The sequence below is a fragment of the Pseudorasbora parva genome, chromosome 25 (assembly GCF_024679245.1).
Source record: "Pseudorasbora parva isolate DD20220531a chromosome 25, ASM2467924v1, whole genome shotgun sequence".
Classification (NCBI taxonomy): domain Eukaryota; kingdom Metazoa; phylum Chordata; class Actinopteri; order Cypriniformes; family Gobionidae; genus Pseudorasbora; species Pseudorasbora parva.
This window is the reverse complement of record NC_090196.1, coordinates 24,627,026-24,645,931: the sequence shown is the minus strand read 5'-3', so window position 1 is coordinate 24,645,931 and position 18,906 is coordinate 24,627,026. Positions and strand designations below refer to the sequence as shown.

Here is an 18,906-nt window from a genome sequence, read left to right as displayed (position 1 = left end):
GCACTGTCAGAAAGGAGAGGAAATAAGTGTGAAAATAAAGAGGGGAATTATTAGAACTACATAACTAAAAGAATAGACAGACAGACAGACAGACAGACAGACAGACAGACAGACAGATAGACAGATAGACAGATAGATAGATAGATAGATAGATAGATAGATAGATAGATAGATAGATAGATAGATAGATAGATAGATAGATAGATAGATAGATAGATAGACACATTTTAATATTGATAAGAGTTGTAATATTAGGACTGGCCACAAGAGGTCAGCCACATTCATTTTATACATTTTTATTTGGCACTTAGATTTTGTTCTGAAACATAGAACAAAAATCTAATTGGCGTTCATCAACATGCCTTTTAAGTGAGTCATCACTTATAAATATGCATTAATAAAATAAACTAATAAATAAATAAATAAAACATTTAAATTGATTAGATCCTAAACACCGCAGTCATATCTTGAAATATATACTCGTGAAATTTGAAATTTGAAACCTACTTAAAGAGCCATACATGAGTTTGAATAAACGTTTTATTCAAGATTATTGACTGAATACACAGTCGAGCACGCGACAGGCAGGGTTAGGGTTAGTGAGAGACAGCTCATAGCTCCCACAGAGTCCCACTAACTGTTGGTCCCGCCCTATGAGGCATGCGGACTAGAAGAATAGAAGTTGCTACACTGTAACAAGTGATTTGTGTCTCTACATGCTGAGACTTTTTACATTCGTCACATAAACAGCGTAGAATAAAAGTTGCACCGTTTTAACAAGCGGTTTGTTTGTGAGAATTTTAGAACGTGTTTTTACTCCAGTCAAACGCTGCAGCGTAACGTTGTAACGTGGTAGTTTGTTTCGCTGCGTTCATTGCACAACTAGTGGAATAGAAGGACATATCGGTGTGTTTGCGGTAACCAGCCAAAGACTCGTTGGGCACGATGTTGGATGGTGTTTTGTGAGCGTTTAAAGGGAATGAGAGTGAACGAGGGAAGCACGCTTTGAGCACTGCAGCGTTCGAGGTAAGAGAGCCTTACATTTCCTACCATGACTGCTGTAAAGTAATTGTGTAGTCAATGTGATGTTAGCTGGTTTTTGAGGATTTGTGTTTTGAGTACAAATTATGTTTTATGTGAATCATAATAACTTCTTATCCGCAACAAGATGCGAGCCCCTGCTGGTAGATCCAGCTTATAAATGTATGGAACTTGGGAGCTGGTTTAGTTGATCGAGCTAGTTTTGAGACCACGCTTGCCATATCTAAATAAACGTACTTTTCAGATTTCTGACGATTTTATTCCGAGAACGGTGTAGATGATTGGTGAAGTATATGTGTATAATTCCGAATAAACGAAGAGGATTTGACTTGTCGCTATATTAATTTTCAAACCAAATTCACAATGTTCTTCAATAATTAATTGTTATTTATAGAAAACCAATATGGACTTTATCTAGTTATGGCCTGCAAATACTCATAATATTACAATATTTCGTCACAATAGCTTATATATATATATATATATATATATATATATATATATATATATATATATATATATATATATATATATATATATATATATATATATATATTAATCAGTCATAATATAGCATGATAAATCATTATCTGGTCTACCAGCGACCAAAATTATCTTGACTACCTTAAGATGGTATGACCAGATGGTGGTTTTGGACCAACTTTAAAACTATCATGTTCCAAAACACGACTATCAGCTTTCCAGCATGGACTTTTATTTTTTATATATTTTTTGCAGTTACTTAGCATAATATATGTGTGCACTGTGTGTAATTATTATTATGTGTGTGTGTATATATACATAAATGCATGCATGTGTATTTATATATAAATAATTATACACTGTACACACATAGATTTTATATATAATTATTTCTATATTTTATATATAAATATATATATAATAATTTATTGCATTTTCATGCATTTATTACATTAATTTAATTTAATATTTCATTGCAATTTATGTTAACTTTTTTATGTTTTTTTGCTATTTGTTTGAGTTATGTTTGCTTTTGTTTTGTCTAGTTTTCTCTTTGGTCAAATAAACAAGTTAAACGAAAGCATTTGAGCTATTGGAGGTCAGGTGTCTTTTGGAGGATCGTGCATTTTGATGTTGATCTGAGCTCACCTGGGGCCTATACCATGAAGCCGGTTAAGCTGGCTAGTCAGATATGTTTAAGCTTAATTTGTGCCAATCCTGGGTTTTAGGTACCATTAAAGTGGTTTGGCTTTAGCTGTGTTCATCGCCATTGTAACTTACACTCCACAGCTAACCTGTTCTGGGCCAGGTTATGTTCTGGATAAGAGATCTTAAACTGAAATTGGACCAATCAGCTGTGAGTAAAGTGACACACCTCTGATACAATAAAGTCACTCCCCCTGTTTCTACTCTAAATTAAAGGTCACTACATAGCAAATGGTTTTTAAAGGCTAAAGCGTCTGGCTTTTAACAATGTTTATTTATAATAATAATAATAATTTTGAATGATTTAGATATAATTTATGTAATTATTATACCCTTATTTAATTACACATTTATTATTTTAGTTAATCAATCATTAATAGGCAGTTTGTTTAAATTAATTTAAATAGCCTATATAAAGCGATCTGAATGCGATCCTGATCGATTCACTGATTTGTGGCCATATGAATCTTAATTTGCTGTTTGAAAGCAAACATGGAAGAGAAGACAATGCTGAATAAAGTCGTAGTTTTTGTGATTTTTGGACCAAAACGTATTTTCGGTGCTTCAAGAGATTCTAATTAACCAACTAATATCACATATGGACTACTTTGATGATGTTTTTATTCCCTTTCTGGACATGGACAGTATAGTGTGCATAGACTGCTTATGCTCTGGGACTAAAATATTTTATAATACTATAAAATATCTTAAACTGTGTTCTGAAGATGAACGGAGGTCTTAAGGGTGTGGAACGACATTAGGGGGAGTCATTAATGACATCAATATCATTTTTGGGTGAAATAACCGGCCCCTGAGCAATATAGCATGTTTATGTCAATAGACCAGAACTCAGTACTGTTATTCTAATTATTCTGCAGTCTGATATAAACTGTGTTAACATTTAACCCGAGTCTTTTGTCTTCAAAAGAGCCATATTCAAAGCATGAAGATATTTGCATGCATCTGTATGTAAATTCATCTCATCAGATGGGACTTGACTGTCATTAGTTGTTAATGCATTAGTGATTCCTCCTGAGTTGCAGGAAACTGTAGCATTTGAAAATGACTTTAGTAGTATAGTAAACATAAGTGAACACTATTACAAAACATACAATTGTCCATTGCATTTTATGGGAAAAAACTCCACGGTTCTCAGATTGTTGTTCTTATGTCTAGAAGCTTTGGAATTCCCAGGGTGTGTTTTGTATTGGTTCGTCTGTTATTCCCAGCCTTTCTCTATTATTCATTTAAAGCAGTGGTTTTCAGTTAGTTTTACTTCAGATGTTGTTAGTACCAACATAGATTATTGCTCAAAAGTTAACAACCTTTTTTAATATTAAAGTCAAATACAACACAGTTTATTTTGCTATCCTAACTGTGCATGATATTTGCACATTTATTATTCTTTGCATTATTTTCCCCTTTCTGTCAGGTACTCTCGACTTAAGAACATCTGATTTAAAGGTTTTTGTATATTGTACGTTTGCTCCTTTTGGAATTGCTTATGGAAATCTTGCTTCTGTTGGCCAGATAGAAAATCTAATAACCTTGCAGATTTTTTTAATTTCCTCAGTACTCTCAAGGTATTTACCACCTTAATGAACCACACACTTAAGCATTTAACGGCATAAAAAAGAAATGGCAACGTTTTCATTTTTCCTCTGAATTTCGAGCTTGTGCCTTTATCAAAACATAGTTGTCAAACAGTGAAAGTGTCCGCAAATGATTATGGAGATAAATCCACTGCCAGAAGAAGTCCAAGAGGGTTCATCTGTATCCCATTACAGAGAAGGCAGTTTTAGCTTCTTTGGTAGATGTTTCGCGTTGAGTTCAGTACCGAGTTGACTGATTAGAATTCTTGGGGGATTGATCATTTAGGAAAGATTGCGCCACAGTAACATTCATAATCTAATCTATGTTGGTGGTCATCATTGACCAAAAAAAGGCATGATGAGGTTTTGCATGATGGTTCCAATTTGGCTCGTCCGTTGTTAAGGTATGTGCATGGTGGGTTTGTTCAGATTCTGCATATTCAAAACTGAATATTTAAAAATACTCCAGCTCTCGCTGTACTTTACCCTCCAGTCAGCAGTGGCCTATGAAATGACATACAATATCCGCACATAGATTGTATGTTGTTGCAGCTGCTTATGCTAAGTACACTACCGTTCAAAAGTTTGGGGTTGGTAAGATTAAAAAAAAGTTTTATTAGATCAGTACAGTGATATCATGAAATGTTATTTAAATGAATATCAATCAATCAATCAATCAATCAACTTTATTTATGAACATCAAACATTGGCCTGAAGTGCTTCACAAGAAAAAAGAAAAGGAAAAAAAAAAACACAGAAAAAATACATTCACAACATATGCAAACGACAATAAAAACAGATTTGGGAACTAGTGGTTCCAAATGGATTCATCGTGATTAATCACGTCAATCATGATGTCCCACCCCCTCGTTTTTATAGCATAAAATAACTAAAACCATACTTATTTAAAAAACGAACATTTGAAATGAAATCAGCGTTATTAAAAACTGCCTAAAATGACCTACTTTGAAAAAACATTATAAGAAGTGTAATTTGATTGTTACATTTGTCTTCGTTTGTCTCAAAAATTTGAACCTAAATTTTTGCTCTGTACTGTGCGTTCATGCTAAGGCAAAATACAGATATTATCTAGTATTTTTTTTTCCTACTATGGAAGTCAATGGCTCCAGTTAACTGTTTGGTTACTGACATTCATCAAAATATCTTCCCTTGTGTTTAGCTGAGGAAAGAAATTCATACAGGTTTGAAACAACTTGAGGGCGAGTAAAGGATGACCGAATTTTCATTTTAAAGTGAACTATCCCTTTAAAGGTAAAGCATTCTTGGTGTTTTTGTCATGTTGCAATAGGCTGTTTAACGTTATAACAAAATCAAAGCTGATACGGTATGTTAATAGATACGGTATGTTAATATGTTACGGTATGTATATAAAATAACATATTACATGCTTTGAATTCCTTGTATATAGCTTTGCAGTGTTTTACGCAGCCTGGATGGGTCGCCGTACGTGCTGCAACACTTAGAGACTTATTATAATAAAGAGACTTGTGACTTGACTTGGACTCGAGCACAGAGACTTGAGACTTGACTTGGACTTGAGACTTGACTTGGACTCTAGCTCAGAGACTTGAGACTTGACTTGGACTTGAGACTTGACTTGGACTCGAGCCCAGAGACTTGAGACTTGACTTGGACTCGAGCCCAGAGACTTGAGACTTGACTTGGACTCTAGCTCAGAGACTTGAGACTTGACTTGGACTCGAGCCCAGAGACTTGAGACTTGACTTGGACTCGAGCCCAGAGACTTGAGACTTGACTTGGACTCGAGCCCAGAGACTTGAGACTTGACTTGGACTCTAGCTCAGAGACTTGAGACTTGACTTGGACTCTAGCTCAGAGACTTGAGACTTGACTTGGACTCGAGCCCAGAGACTTGAGACTTGACTTGGACTCGAGCCCAGAGACTTGAGACTTGACTTGGACTCGAGCCCAGAGACTTGAGACTTGACTTGGACTCGAGCCCAGAGACTTGAGACTTGACTTGGACTCGAGCCCAGAGACTTGAGACTTGACTTGGACTCGAGCCCAGAGACTTGAGACTTGACTTGGACTCTAGCTCAGAGACTTGAGACTTGACTTGGACTCGAGCCCAGAGACTTGAGACTTGACTTGGACTCGAGCCCAGAGACTTGAGACTTGACTTGGACTCTAGCTCAGAGACTTGTGAGCATCTCTGCTGTGCTATCACTTCTGGCAAGTGAGGTTAAGATACGGCATATCTCAATGGGATACAAGCAGCGGAAGTGATCTCTTGCATGTATCTCTACGCCATATCGTGTAATTTGGCCTCACTTGTAGGTAATGATGGAACGGGGATGGCTGTTGAACATAGTGTTGTATTTGAGTTAAAAAATTATATTAATACTCTTTGGTTTCTCACACAAACGGATCATTTTGTGTCTTAAGACATCAATATATCGCCACGAGGCACTGTGTTGTTTAATATATATATATATATATATATATATATATATATATATATATATATATATATATATATAATATATATATATTCGTATGTCTATGTGTTTTTTTCCATAGTGGCTCTCATAGAAAAACACCCTGAGCAACGGTTGGAGTAAAAAATCTTCTTTTGTGTTCTACTGAAGAAACAAACACATTGGATCCCCTGGGGGTAAAGCAGATAAACATTAGCAAATTTGCATTTTTGGGTGAACTCTCACTTTAACAAGAGTAAAGCAGGCTTGGTCCAAAGCAAGAGAACCAAACTACAAATGTAAGCGCACCCTTAGACAGTGTGGTTTCTCCAAATTGCATTTGGAGCAGCAGTTTAAGAGGGGGCCATTTGTCACCTTTAATTCATCAGAGAGGGGGCTGTAGGTGTCAATGTTTTCCAGACGTGTTCACCCAGAAATACAATTTCTGTCATTATTTACTCACCCTCTGTCGTTCCAAACCCATAAGACCTTCGTTCATCTTCAGAACCCAAATAAAGATATTGTTGATGAAATCCGAGAGCTCTCTGACCTCTCCATAGACAGGAATTTAACTAACACTTTCAACGCCCAGAAAGGAAGTGAAGACGTGGTTAAAATAGTCCATGTGACTCCAGTGGTTCAACCTTAATGTTATGAAGTGGTAAGAGAACTTTTTGTGCAAAAAACCAACAAATATAATGACTTTATTGAACAAACGCTGTTGACGCAGTGTAAACTGTGCAGCGCTTCCAAAACGGCGGCTTACCGTTGGCCGACGCTGATCACGTGAGCACCAAGACGCATGTGCACGAGGCGTTCTATCATAGAACTAGGAAACACTACACTGTTTATACTACGTTTATTTTTGTTCGTTTTTTGCGCACAAAAATGATTCTCATCGCTTCAAAAATGAAAATTGTCATTAATTACTTACCCTCATGTCGTTCGACACCTGTAAGACATTGCTAAAAGCCCATCTGACTACACATGAATCATGAATCGATACACTGATTCATAACGGTTCAAAGCTTTGTTTTGAATTCAGCCCATCCACTATACAAGTCGTTATTTCGTTGTTGTTTTTTTGCACACAAAAACTATTCTCGTCGCTTCATAAAACTATTGTAGAGTCATTGTAGTGAGATGGGCTTTGTAACGACGTCTAGTGCCTTTTATGGGTCGTGAGAGAGAAAATGACATTGGTGTCAATGTTCCGAAGATGAACGGAGGTCTTACGGGTGTCGAACAACATGAGGGTAAGTAATTATTGACAGAATTTTCATTTTTGGGTGAACTAACCCTTTAAAGGAAGTGTAAGTTTGTGGCCAAAACTGGTACTGCAATCACTATCCCCTCTCCCCCTTCCCCCTGACTCGAGGTGTCCAGATAAGCTGCAGGATCCAGCAGGAACGTTTGTAGCTGTGGTAACTAGAGCAGAGCCGGGAACCTGGATGCAGAAACACTGCTGACTTTGTGATTGGTCGATATGTGGAGGGCGGAGCTTCAGTCCAAAACACAACATGTCAACATCAACATCAGTTGAGGGCTGCAACAACAACTTTTAAATGACAATATCCTGGCCGGACTACTGTTGTCAGTGATAGAAGTATTTGAAATTAACATGATTTCTTAATGTCTATTGACATATAAGGGCCATTTTATGATTAATTTAAATACATTTCTTACATACAGTTCCTTTAAGGTTGAACCACTGGACTATTTTAATGATGTCTTTACTACTTTTCTGGACCTTAAAAGTGTTAATTAAGTTTCTGTCTATGAAGGGGTCAGAGAGCTTTTGGATTTCATCAAACATATCTTCATTTGTGTTCCGAAGATGAACGAAGGTCTTACGGGTTTGAAACGACTTTAGGGTAGCATGAGAGGCATTTTCATTTTTGGGTGAACTAACTCTTTAAGGATTGTGTTGATGAGAAATCGATATATGAATATATGTAATATAAATCCAGGCTTTCCCAATGTAGTCAGCCTGCTATCTTTTGGTTAATTCTCAGTTTTTAAGTGCTTCCATCAGCGAACAGATATCACAAGTCTCCTGGGCCTCCTGCTTTAATAAAAGTGGCCAGGCAGAACGTGTTCTGATTCAGCACATACTTGAGGAAAGTCCAGCCTCTCCGTCTCAACTGGTTTGGAGTAGCTTTCAAACAACAAGACCGTTCCAATGAACATCCATTGCTTGCCCAGAAATGTCAGATATTTTGTTTTTTACAGGAAGAGCTGCTTTTAACTGCTGCATCGCATGTACAGCATGCTGTTTTCACTTTGAGCAATGAAGAACATCGTCAGCTAGATGAAACTTGATTGATTGGTTTTAGCAGTCAGCCTAAGTAGTTTTAGTAGTTTGTTTATGGAGAGAAACAGTCACGTTTTGGAAAGTGTTTTCTTCCTTGTCCCGATTCTCTTGCTGTGTGGAAAACCACTTGAAAGTTTCAGTGTGTGTGCTCCCGAACTTTGCTCTGCAATGCTTTTTTTTTTTTGAGCGTTCAACAATAGATAACTTTTAAAAGTAGCTCTAGAAAAACATTTGTGATGCAACTCTTCCAGTAATGTTTTTGCCACAGTTCTGTGCTCAAGAAAATCTACACCAGAGTACTGTGGTATACTACAGTAAGGGCATTATGTAATTGCTCAGCAAAGAAGAACTGTTTGGTCTGTCAGCTGTAACCAAAGATTGAAAGTGCCTCATTAGTGTCAATCTGAGTGTGCCTGACATGTGCAGGAAGCACGGTGTGTTTTCTCCAAGACTGCATGTGTGTACGTGCTTTCAAAGACTATTCTCTTTGTTGTCGTACACCTGCCAAGTGACCTGGCGCTCCCCTTTCTGTGTGACGTCATTTATCTTTTATCTTTTATCTACCCTGAGGTCGTCAGTGCACGCTGAGTTTTGCGGAAGTGGGTTACTTGCTTGCACCAGACACACACATGCACACAAATTGCATTGTTAAAGACAACTTGAACTCAATTTTACCTTATTTACTTTCGTAATTGATGTTCCTAGTCTTCTTTTGCATGATTCCTTAAAGCACATTATTCCAAAGAAAAAGTATTTGTCTGAATCTAAAAACATGTTCTAACTCTGAAAAGGCAATTTCGTTGATAAGGTTAAAGAGTTAGTTCACCCAAAAATGAAATTGATGTCATTAATGACTCGCCCTAATGTTGTTCCACACCCGCAAGACCTCCGTTCATCTTCGGAACACAGTTTAAAGGAACACTTTACCATTTTTAGAAACAGGGCTTATTCAGCTTCTTTGCGTTGAATAAGCCCTGTTTATTCAACGCTCAACACATTGCAATCGCTCGACAGCAGGAGGACGTGGGGATGAGAGCCGTGATATCTCTGCGCCCAAGAAGCAGTGCTTCGCTTGTGCTTCCCCATAATATAGTCCCAAGTCAACATCTGCCTAGGAAATCGCCTAGTCTGCATCGCTATTTGTACTCGTTGTGAATACGCAGGCCACAAGAAGTAATTAGGTGGGTGTTTTTTTTGGGATCACTTTTAATCTGGACATGCTAGCTGGTAACATAGGATTCCATTCATTAGACATGCTAGCTGGCAACATAGGATTCCATTCATTATGCTAAGCTAAGCTAGCGACCCTGCCAAACTAGAAAAAAATGCATTTGTCCATATATCTAAATGCAGAAAAGAAGTTGAAAAAGCCCTGTTTCTAAAAAAGGTGGAGTGTTCCTTTAAGATATTTTATATTTTGTCTGAGAGCGTATGCAAGTGTATGCACACTATACTGTCTATGTCCAGAAAGGGAATTAAAACATAATCAAAGTAGTCCATATGTGACATCAGTTAGTTAGTTAGAACCCGAAGCATCGAAAATACATTTTGGTCCAAAAACCCCCCCAAAACTATGACTTTATTAAGCATTGTCTTCTCTTCCAGGTTTGTTTTCAATCCTCAAATAAAGATTTGAACGGTTATGAATCAGCAGATTGATTCATGATTCGAATCGCGTGTCAAACTGCTGAAATCACGTGACATCAATACGCTGATTCATAACTGTTTTAATATACCGTTTAATATATAGCTTTACGTTAGTATATTGTATAAATGCAGTACTGTATGCAGGTAAAGTTTGACACACACTTTAAAAAGTAAATCCATAACATAAGAGAAAGTTCTGGCAACTCATTACCCAGACATTATCCAGTAACTAACCCTATAACACAACACAATGAAGTGCTAAATTCAAAATACACATGAAGGACACGATAAAATAAATACAGAAAAATCTGTTCAATTAATGCAGTACATTTATCTTTATATCAATCAATAAAATGTTATTTATATAGTGCCTTAGCCTTACAACAACCAAAAGGAGCACAAGGCGCTTTCCAGTAAAAACAGCAATGGACAACAGAAAGTAACAACATTAATGTACATGAAAACGTCAAGATGCTAGTGAGTGGAAACCTGAACTGAAGCAATCATATTGGCATCAAAAATGTCAGAAACGCGCCAAAATATGGAATTGAAACTGGTTGCAAATGCTGTTTCTGTTTTTTTTTAGTTCTGAAGAGTAATATCAACCAAATCAGCTCTAAAATTGAAACCTCTCAGCTCTGCTCAATTCCCTATGTTAGATGTTGCCAGCCAGCTCTACGCATTGGAACAATAGATCGTGTGTGTCTACAGTGAAACTGGGACATCAGCTGTGCGGCTGGATGTGACCGTCATTAACCTCTTGCGCAGGCAGGGCCTAGTGTTCCTCGTGCAAACATACACCTCTTTATAAGAGCGCACATCTGCAGTTTTAATGGTGATGTGCGTCTGGCCGGTTTCCTGTGAGGACTCTTGCACTTTGCAGCCTCTTGCTACCATTCCTGCAACTTTCTGGCTCATTTGTGCAGTTGGTTTCGGTGACTGGACAGATTGCCACGAATTGGAATAACGTCTACTGGGAGCGTTGATGGTTATCATGATGGCGATACGCAAAATCCACGCCCTTAGGTCTTTTTTTTTTTGTCATCATTTATCAAGTAATTTTCAATATTCGTTGTGGATGTTGAACTTGTTAAATAGCACAGAATGCCTTTTAGCTGCTTAGAAAGGTTCAGATTCCGGATAAGGAATGAGACTGTAAACAAATGTCAGTCTTCATAGTTTTTTTTTATTGCCTTTGTTGTCTTTGAAGCAAGCGTTGAGTGAGTGGCCATTTGTTTCTGTTTTTCTTTGTTCATTGTCGTCAGTTGGAATGTCCATGTTTGAGTCTGAAGTATTTTAATGAAGAAAAGATTGAACATTTTTATCATTTTTTTCAGCCGCTGGCTTAATCTCTCCAAGATTTTCAGCATTGTCCTCAGCTCAGTGGAATGTACTCAGCACCAAGCGTTTGGAGAATTCTTACTGTAAAATGACTATATTTAGTCTTTGGGTGTGGGTTTTGGTCTGGGAAGATTTAATCTTCTTTATCTTACTGAATATGTGTCGAAAATTGCCTTTAATGAGGCTTGTTTTATGGTCCCCTTGACTCATAATCCAGCAGGCCACTTCCTTCTGGGAAGCCTAAATAAGCATGTTCTTCGATCAGACTGCTTTGCTGTACATTTATGAAACTCTAGATATTCACATTGGAATTTAGGATTCTGGGTTATATTTGCGTTATCATAGGGGTTATGCTCTATTGTGTGAACACTACTTTTATGTAATCATTGTTCTGAATTGCTTCTCAAAAATTTACATTCATTTTTTTGTTGTTGCAAATGTCACTTTTTTGTTCCAATTACTGTAATATTGGTTTTGACATCCCTTAGAATGTTGACTTTTTCCTGATCTTCTGGTTTTCCAAAAGCGTTGATCATAAATGGATTGTAGAAACCAGTTAGGCACCAAGCTTAGATGCTTTTGTGAAATGGGTAGTTGACAAAAGGGCAGAAAAAATTATTATTATAAAAGTTTTTGTTCAACCCCACTTATGAAGAAAACCGCATATTATGTATGAGATAATATAAGGCTTACTAACTTTGTCAAATCTTTCGATGTTTGTTTTTTGAAAAGTTTACTGAAATGTGTCCTGTGTTGGGGAGTAACTAGTTACATGTAACAGTTACATAATTCAATTAGAAAATAAATGTAACTGTAATCATTAGTTACAGTTACCAAAAAGTGTTATTAAATTAGTTACTTATAAAATTTTAATGATTACAAATTAGAAAAAAAATAGAAATTTAGGGAAAAGTAGTCAAAAAGTAATACAATGCAATCAGTTAAACAGGTATGCAATTGTTGTCATTTACTAAAATATACACATTTCTAAGATTATGACTGAGGTATTTATTAACATCTATATGCTTTTCTTTTTAATTTTTATAAGTTGGAATTTTTTGAACCATGCTTGAGACAGTCACACCATAAGACAATTTTGAGATTTGGCTCAAAAATATTAAATATTCTAAATACAAAGCAGTTTTTATTTCACCAGGTCCATGTTCGACAAAAGCCCCTTTCACACTGCGATTCCGGCAAATACACGGATAATGCGACCCGGCATTTGTTCCCGGGCCGCTAGATTTGGCCCATTCACACTGCCAGCGAAATACCGTAATATGTGCGCTTTCACACACAACCCGTAACGGTCCCAGAACGAGTTGACACGTGACATCCGGATGTGACGTATAATGGCGAGCGATCTCAGCTTCAGCGCGGATAGTAAGGAGCTCCGTGGTCTCGACTTGTGTCCAGTTTGCGCACATTTCTGCTTGTTTAATTTTAGTTTCTTTTGTATGCGAACACTCTCTGCGTTTAAAACATCGACTAGTTCTTCTGGCACTGCAGGGTTGTATTATTGAAAAAACGAGCTCTAGGAGTCGCACGATAACTACGTACACGTTGCGGCATTAGTTTCGGCTTTTGTTCACACAGCGCTCGTCCCGGGTCGAATACCGCAATGTTACTAGGTCCCCGACCCCGGTCGAATTCGGTAATCAATGCCGGGACGTGGTTGCCTTCACACAGAAGGCGACCCGGCAATGTTCCGGGAATATTGCGGGTCCGACGTGCAGTGTGAAAGGGGCTAAAAAGGTGTTTAACCATTTACTGCATTTTAAACTATGAAAATACTAATTATATAAATTTTTACCATGATCACGAAACCATGTCACATCAACAAACCCAAATACAGCCCTGGTAATTTTTTGTATGTGTATGACAACAGGATTCACTGAAATGTTTATATGTGAAATGGTGCACACACATCACATAATGCAAATTACATTTTAAAATGTGCCTACCTGAAAACCAGAGGACAAATATTGACATTGGTGGACTTTGCTTGGCAAATTAAAGCATCAGTGTTACCCTGACGTCACATTTATATGACACTATTCAGATGCCTTAACCTGAGTTTTGGTTTTGCAGGACCCTGGATGTGTGGATCTAGTGTATCCGTTTTTAGGTCAGAAAACACTCTGCATGTTAAGCAGTATGGGAAACCAATGAATAAATCATTGAATCAATGCTTCAGTCATGTTAGATTGATAAAGCAGACCTCTGCACTTAGTCTTCCTTTGGGGACGGCACGGAAGCGGAAGGCACAGCTTAGTTTTGCATTTTAACGGCTCGTCCGGAATCTTCTGTGGGTCACATACCCCTTGTGGAATCATCCTGTCAGAGGTTCGTCAAATGAAGCTCTCTGGCCTTGAACCGAGTCTGTCTGGTTACAGCGAGACGAAGAATCAGTGTCTGCTGCTTATAAATAAGTAATCTTCCAACGTACCATTTAAGCTTGAAATTTCCACTAGCACACGTCAGAATAGTTTCCTCTGTTTTTATAATCGGTAAATTCTCAATATGTCAGATTTTCTTGGAACATTAAAGGTATAGTTCACCAAAAAAGAAATAGTGTCATTGTTTATTGACCCTTATCTTGTTACAAACCTGGATCACTTTCTTTTATTCTTTCATAGAACAGAAAAGGAGAAGACAATGCTGGTCACTCTCCCATGCTAATACATTGGTATGCAAAAGCACCATAAAAGTTAGCTAGTAGCTACTTTGCTACGTTTCTACATTATTGGATTGATTATCACTTACTCCCCCCTAAATGGTACAGATTAATGATTTAAAATCATATGGTACACATAAAATTATTTATCTGTCGGTTCCAAAAGCCAAGCGGCTGTGTGTGAGCCTCTAGTATTCTTGCATGTAAGGACCAAAAGCAGCGGTCGATTGGCTGTCCACCACCACGTGACGGGGAGGATTTATGAAGATACTCGCAGTCACACTAGACTAGACACAACACGGGTGTAGTTGTTTTGTTCTACTGCGTCGTTTACAATGCCAAAGAAGTCTAAAGTGTGGCTACACTTTAAAAAAAAAAGTAGATCCTGAGTCAGCAAAGTGCAACATATGCGATAAGAGTATTGGAACCAAAGGCGGCGGTGTACTCACACTGTGCCTGAGCGCGTTTGAGCCCCAAAGCCCGGTTCGTTTGATGAAGTGTGATCGCTCCGTTCTGTGCCCTGGCACGCTTCGTTTGACCAGCCCTAGTGCGATTCGTTTGGGCTCGAGCGAGTGTGAGCGCTAACCACGCCAGAGCACACAACAGCGGTGCGCTACGGTCATCATTACGACAGCAAACACCAGATTATTACTACTTGGAAACACTTTTCAATCAAATCAAGTATATTTAGGTTTATAACTGTCCTGCTTATCACCTTATTGATTAACATGAATTGTAGTTTGTGAGTAAAGCTGTAAATTCCTCCATTAAAGTCAGCTGTCTCCGTTATAATCTTCTGATAAGTGCAGTGCTGTCAAGCGAAAATCGCTGCATAAATGATAAATCTGTTAGGCAGTCTGTTAGTGAAAAGCTTTTCTTCTGTTCTTCTTCAAAACAAAAAGTTTCATCATGAATGACGTAAGCGTGCTCCAGCCTGGTACGTTTAGTCCAAGTGCGAGTGCAGGCCAGCGAGGGAGTAGTAAAGGGGGGACAATCGCGCTCGGGGAAATACTTGACAGATAAGTCCAATTTCAATACTTAAACCGAATGCATCCCCATGTTGACAACCACTTTATGTATGTTAGCTTGTGCTGCTAGTTGGTTAAATTTGGTATTGGAAAAAGTATCGTTAGGAACCGGTATCGAAACTGAGGTATCAAAATTGGCACTGGATCAAAAGAGTTTTAACAATACCCAGCCCTAACTTTGCCATGAGTGTTTTAGGGCCTTTAGTCCTCATTTTTTATAATTGAAAAAAATCTATATATTCATTTAAGATCCCTCCTTGCCTTTTCGACAGATGTCACATTCGCTTTTCCTCAAGATCTTGACAGCATACCTGTCTATCTAGGGAATCTTCTCATCTTAATGTAGACACCAGTGAGAAACTAGCAGGAAGCATTGGAATGCTCTCTTTAAAAGCCACGAACACCAGACAAGAATGCTGTGGTAGTTCGATATAATTGTTTGCAGCTCTGTCCTTAAAAGTTTGCCAGATTGTGTACAAACATGCAGTATTGACCCATCTCCTCTACTGGGCATGTGCCATCAAGAGTTGCGGAACTTTTTAAACTCTTAAACTGTTTTTGTCAGCCTGCATTTTAGTCAATTAAATGATGGTACAATCTGAAGTTCATTATGAGTAATGCATTTAAGACTGTAAGAGTCCTGTTTTTTGCATGTTGAAGCTTGCGATTATTGAAGTTCATTGACCTTGTGAGTTTTGGGTGGTGCTGGTTTGCCGTTATTGTGCACTCAGAGACGGCCTGTTTACTAACAATGGCGTACTAAGCCCTATCTCTATATGCTCACCTCGTGGACTTGGTAAAAAGCATTGTTGGCTTTTAATTGGCCGATAGTTGCTACACAAAGGCCCTTTCTCCATTACACAAGGGCCCCACCTTTCAGTTTCAACTGACTGTGGTACATCTGATTTTTGTTGTTGTTCTTTACTTCCTTATCGGTCTCAGTTGTTCATGTTAATGAAAGTTAAGGATGCCAGTATGCCTGACAAGCCAGACCCACATCAAGATGTTTGGTCTGGAAACTCACCATAGACAGGGCTCAATCCGAGGGGCGTGATAAACGGTTGTCTTTCAAACTCCCTCTGCACGCGATAGGATAGCGCTACACCAACCAGAGCAGTGAAGGTGAAACAGAGCTTGTTGATAGATTAAACATTCACCGTATCCGGTCGGCTAAACTCTGAACACATCTTCCTTTTTTTAAGAATGACTTCAGTGCCTTTCTTTGTTCTTTTCTCAGAGAAAAGCTTAACTCCAAGTCTTCCAGTCGCAGTCAAAGCTGATTCGAAAGACCGCCGCCGTTCGCCAGTTTCTGTGTTTACTAGAAGCATGCAAACGCAACTCGGCCGTTGTCATTATGACCCCGCCCACCGACTATAAACGATGTGATTGGTCCGGCAAGAGTTAGGGGATTACAGCTCAGAAGGGTATTGAGAGTTGCTAGACGACACTTGCGGGCAGATTGCTGCCGCTAGGGTGCGTCTAGATTTCTAGGCTAGATGCCAGTGCCATTTGTCTCATAAGTTGCTTGAATCCATGGTAAAGGTATTCCTTTTAAAGTTTTCCTATTTATCACAGTTGGTGGCTGCTAAGTGAAATCTTGTGCTGAAATCGGGGATGTTGAAAAGCCGGTTGCTAGCTGAGATGGTTGAATGTGTTCAGACAGAAAGAGTTTTTCAGGCCCGTTATATATCAAGCTAATGAGAGCTACCCTTGGAGAGGTGGAAGCATGCCCTTACTCTGAGCTTTGGCTTTCACTATTCAAAGATGGATGATGGTTAAACAGTCACCCAGTCTAACCTCTACAGGGAATGGAAAAGTTTGAAAAAGCTGCAGGAGGGACCATCATTTGGGTTATACTAACAAGCTTCAACGTTTGGATGTCTGCTGCTTCTTTGAATAACTGATTGATTACTTTGTATTTTTATTTGGATGTCAAGAGTTTGCAGGATATACTTATTGCTTTATCCCTAGTGTTTGCCAGCTTTTTGAAGTTTTAATATTTGTGCCACAAAAATTTGAGTTCTGACAATTCAGCCAGATGTTTTTTTTTTTTTTTAGCCAGATTTAGATTTAGGCAAGAGTCTTCAGCAGTCTTCAGTGTTTTTAGATGTCTTGCTTTTTCACAACTGATAGGAATGATTGATATCTAGAACTAGATGTTCATATATGATTCATGAATATTTGTATTATTATTTATGCCTTTGTTTATTCAATGTTGTTTTAAGGTGAAAATAGTACATCATGTTTCGGATCGTTAATGTCACGTGATTTCAGCAGTTTGACACGCGATCCGAATCATGATTCGATATGCTGATTTTTAACAGTTTGAATCTTTGTTTTGAAATCGGCCCATCACTATACAAGTTGTTTATATAAAAAATTTTGCGTACAAAAACAATTCTCGTCGCTTCATAAAATTATTGCAGAGCCACTGTAGTGAGACGGGCTTTGTAACGACATCTTTAGTGCCTTTATGGGTCTTGAGAGAGGAAATGACATTGGTGTCAATGAAGGCCTTTCTGAGCCATCGGATTTCAACAAAAATATCTTCATTTGTGTTCTGAAGATGAACGGAGGTCTTACGGGTGTCGAATCACATTAGGGTAAGTAATTAATGACAGAATTTTTATTTTAGGGTGAACTAACCTTTTAAGGAATGTAGAATATGTAGAAAAGGCAATAATATGTACTTTAAAAGTTCTAATAAACAGTCAATATCCTAGTAATATGTATACTAATAAGCATATAGTTAATAGTGAATTGGACCCTGTTTTGAAGTTAATTGGAATCTAAACTAAAGCACCAAGCAGTAAACAGAATACACTCGTGCATAGCTCCTATGTTTATGCAGGGCTGATAAAAAACAAAAGGTATTTGGTCACATTTAGCTACAAAACTGTAAAGCATCTCTTGTTATAACAGTACAAAATGTATAGAATAATGAAAAAAAAACTTTGCGCATAGTTGAGTATACAAGCCTTTCAAAGTATAGTCCTTTGTCCGTGAGCGTCCCGTTCTAGATTGGAGTTCGCATAGCCTGCGACTGAATGTATTCAACGTCTGACTGCATGCACCGGACCGTGACATCCGCTCCATGAAGGTTGGGGATGAATACATGTACCGATACACCCTTACTGTTAACTGTTGTTTTTTTTAATTCACAGTGATGTAAGTGTTTGAATTGTTTGCTGTTCTTTAAAAACCCACAAAATTAAAGCATTTATTGGGTCACTACATATTACAGATGCAAAGTACACATTTAATCTCTCAAATAATATGATGGCATGCACAGTTTTGTTTAAATCGTTTTAGAAAGATTGCAAGTCACTCCATATTGTGTTGTCAACTATCTATAATTAGAGTCTGCAGCAACCTTAATCTTTGTAACATCAAATGCAAATCTGTCAAGTTTCGCAGAAAGATATTTCACCATCTTGACCTGACCACAGTCCTGGTTACCTGGTTATGTCCAGTCGAGTTATCTGTTCACCATTTTGACTGCCTGATCTCCATCTAGTCTCTTTGGAGCGTCTTTGTGTTTAGTGGGAGGCCAGCCGCTCTTGCACTGACCCGTGCAGGGGGGCTGTAAAACAATCTACCGGTTAAACTTCAAACTCCA

General features: G+C 38.0%; 1 protein-coding gene across 1 annotated transcript in view; it reads left to right on the top strand.

Annotated features, from left to right (window-relative positions):
* Positions 1-659: 659 nt before the first annotated feature.
* akap13 (A-kinase anchoring protein 13) overlaps positions 660-18,906 on the top strand; it is a 122,880-nt gene continuing 104,633 nt past the window's right edge. The window contains exon 1 of the mRNA XM_067436452.1: positions 660-1,026. The gene's annotated coding sequence lies outside the window, so the exon portion shown is untranslated. The remainder of the gene's footprint in view (positions 1,027-18,906) is intronic.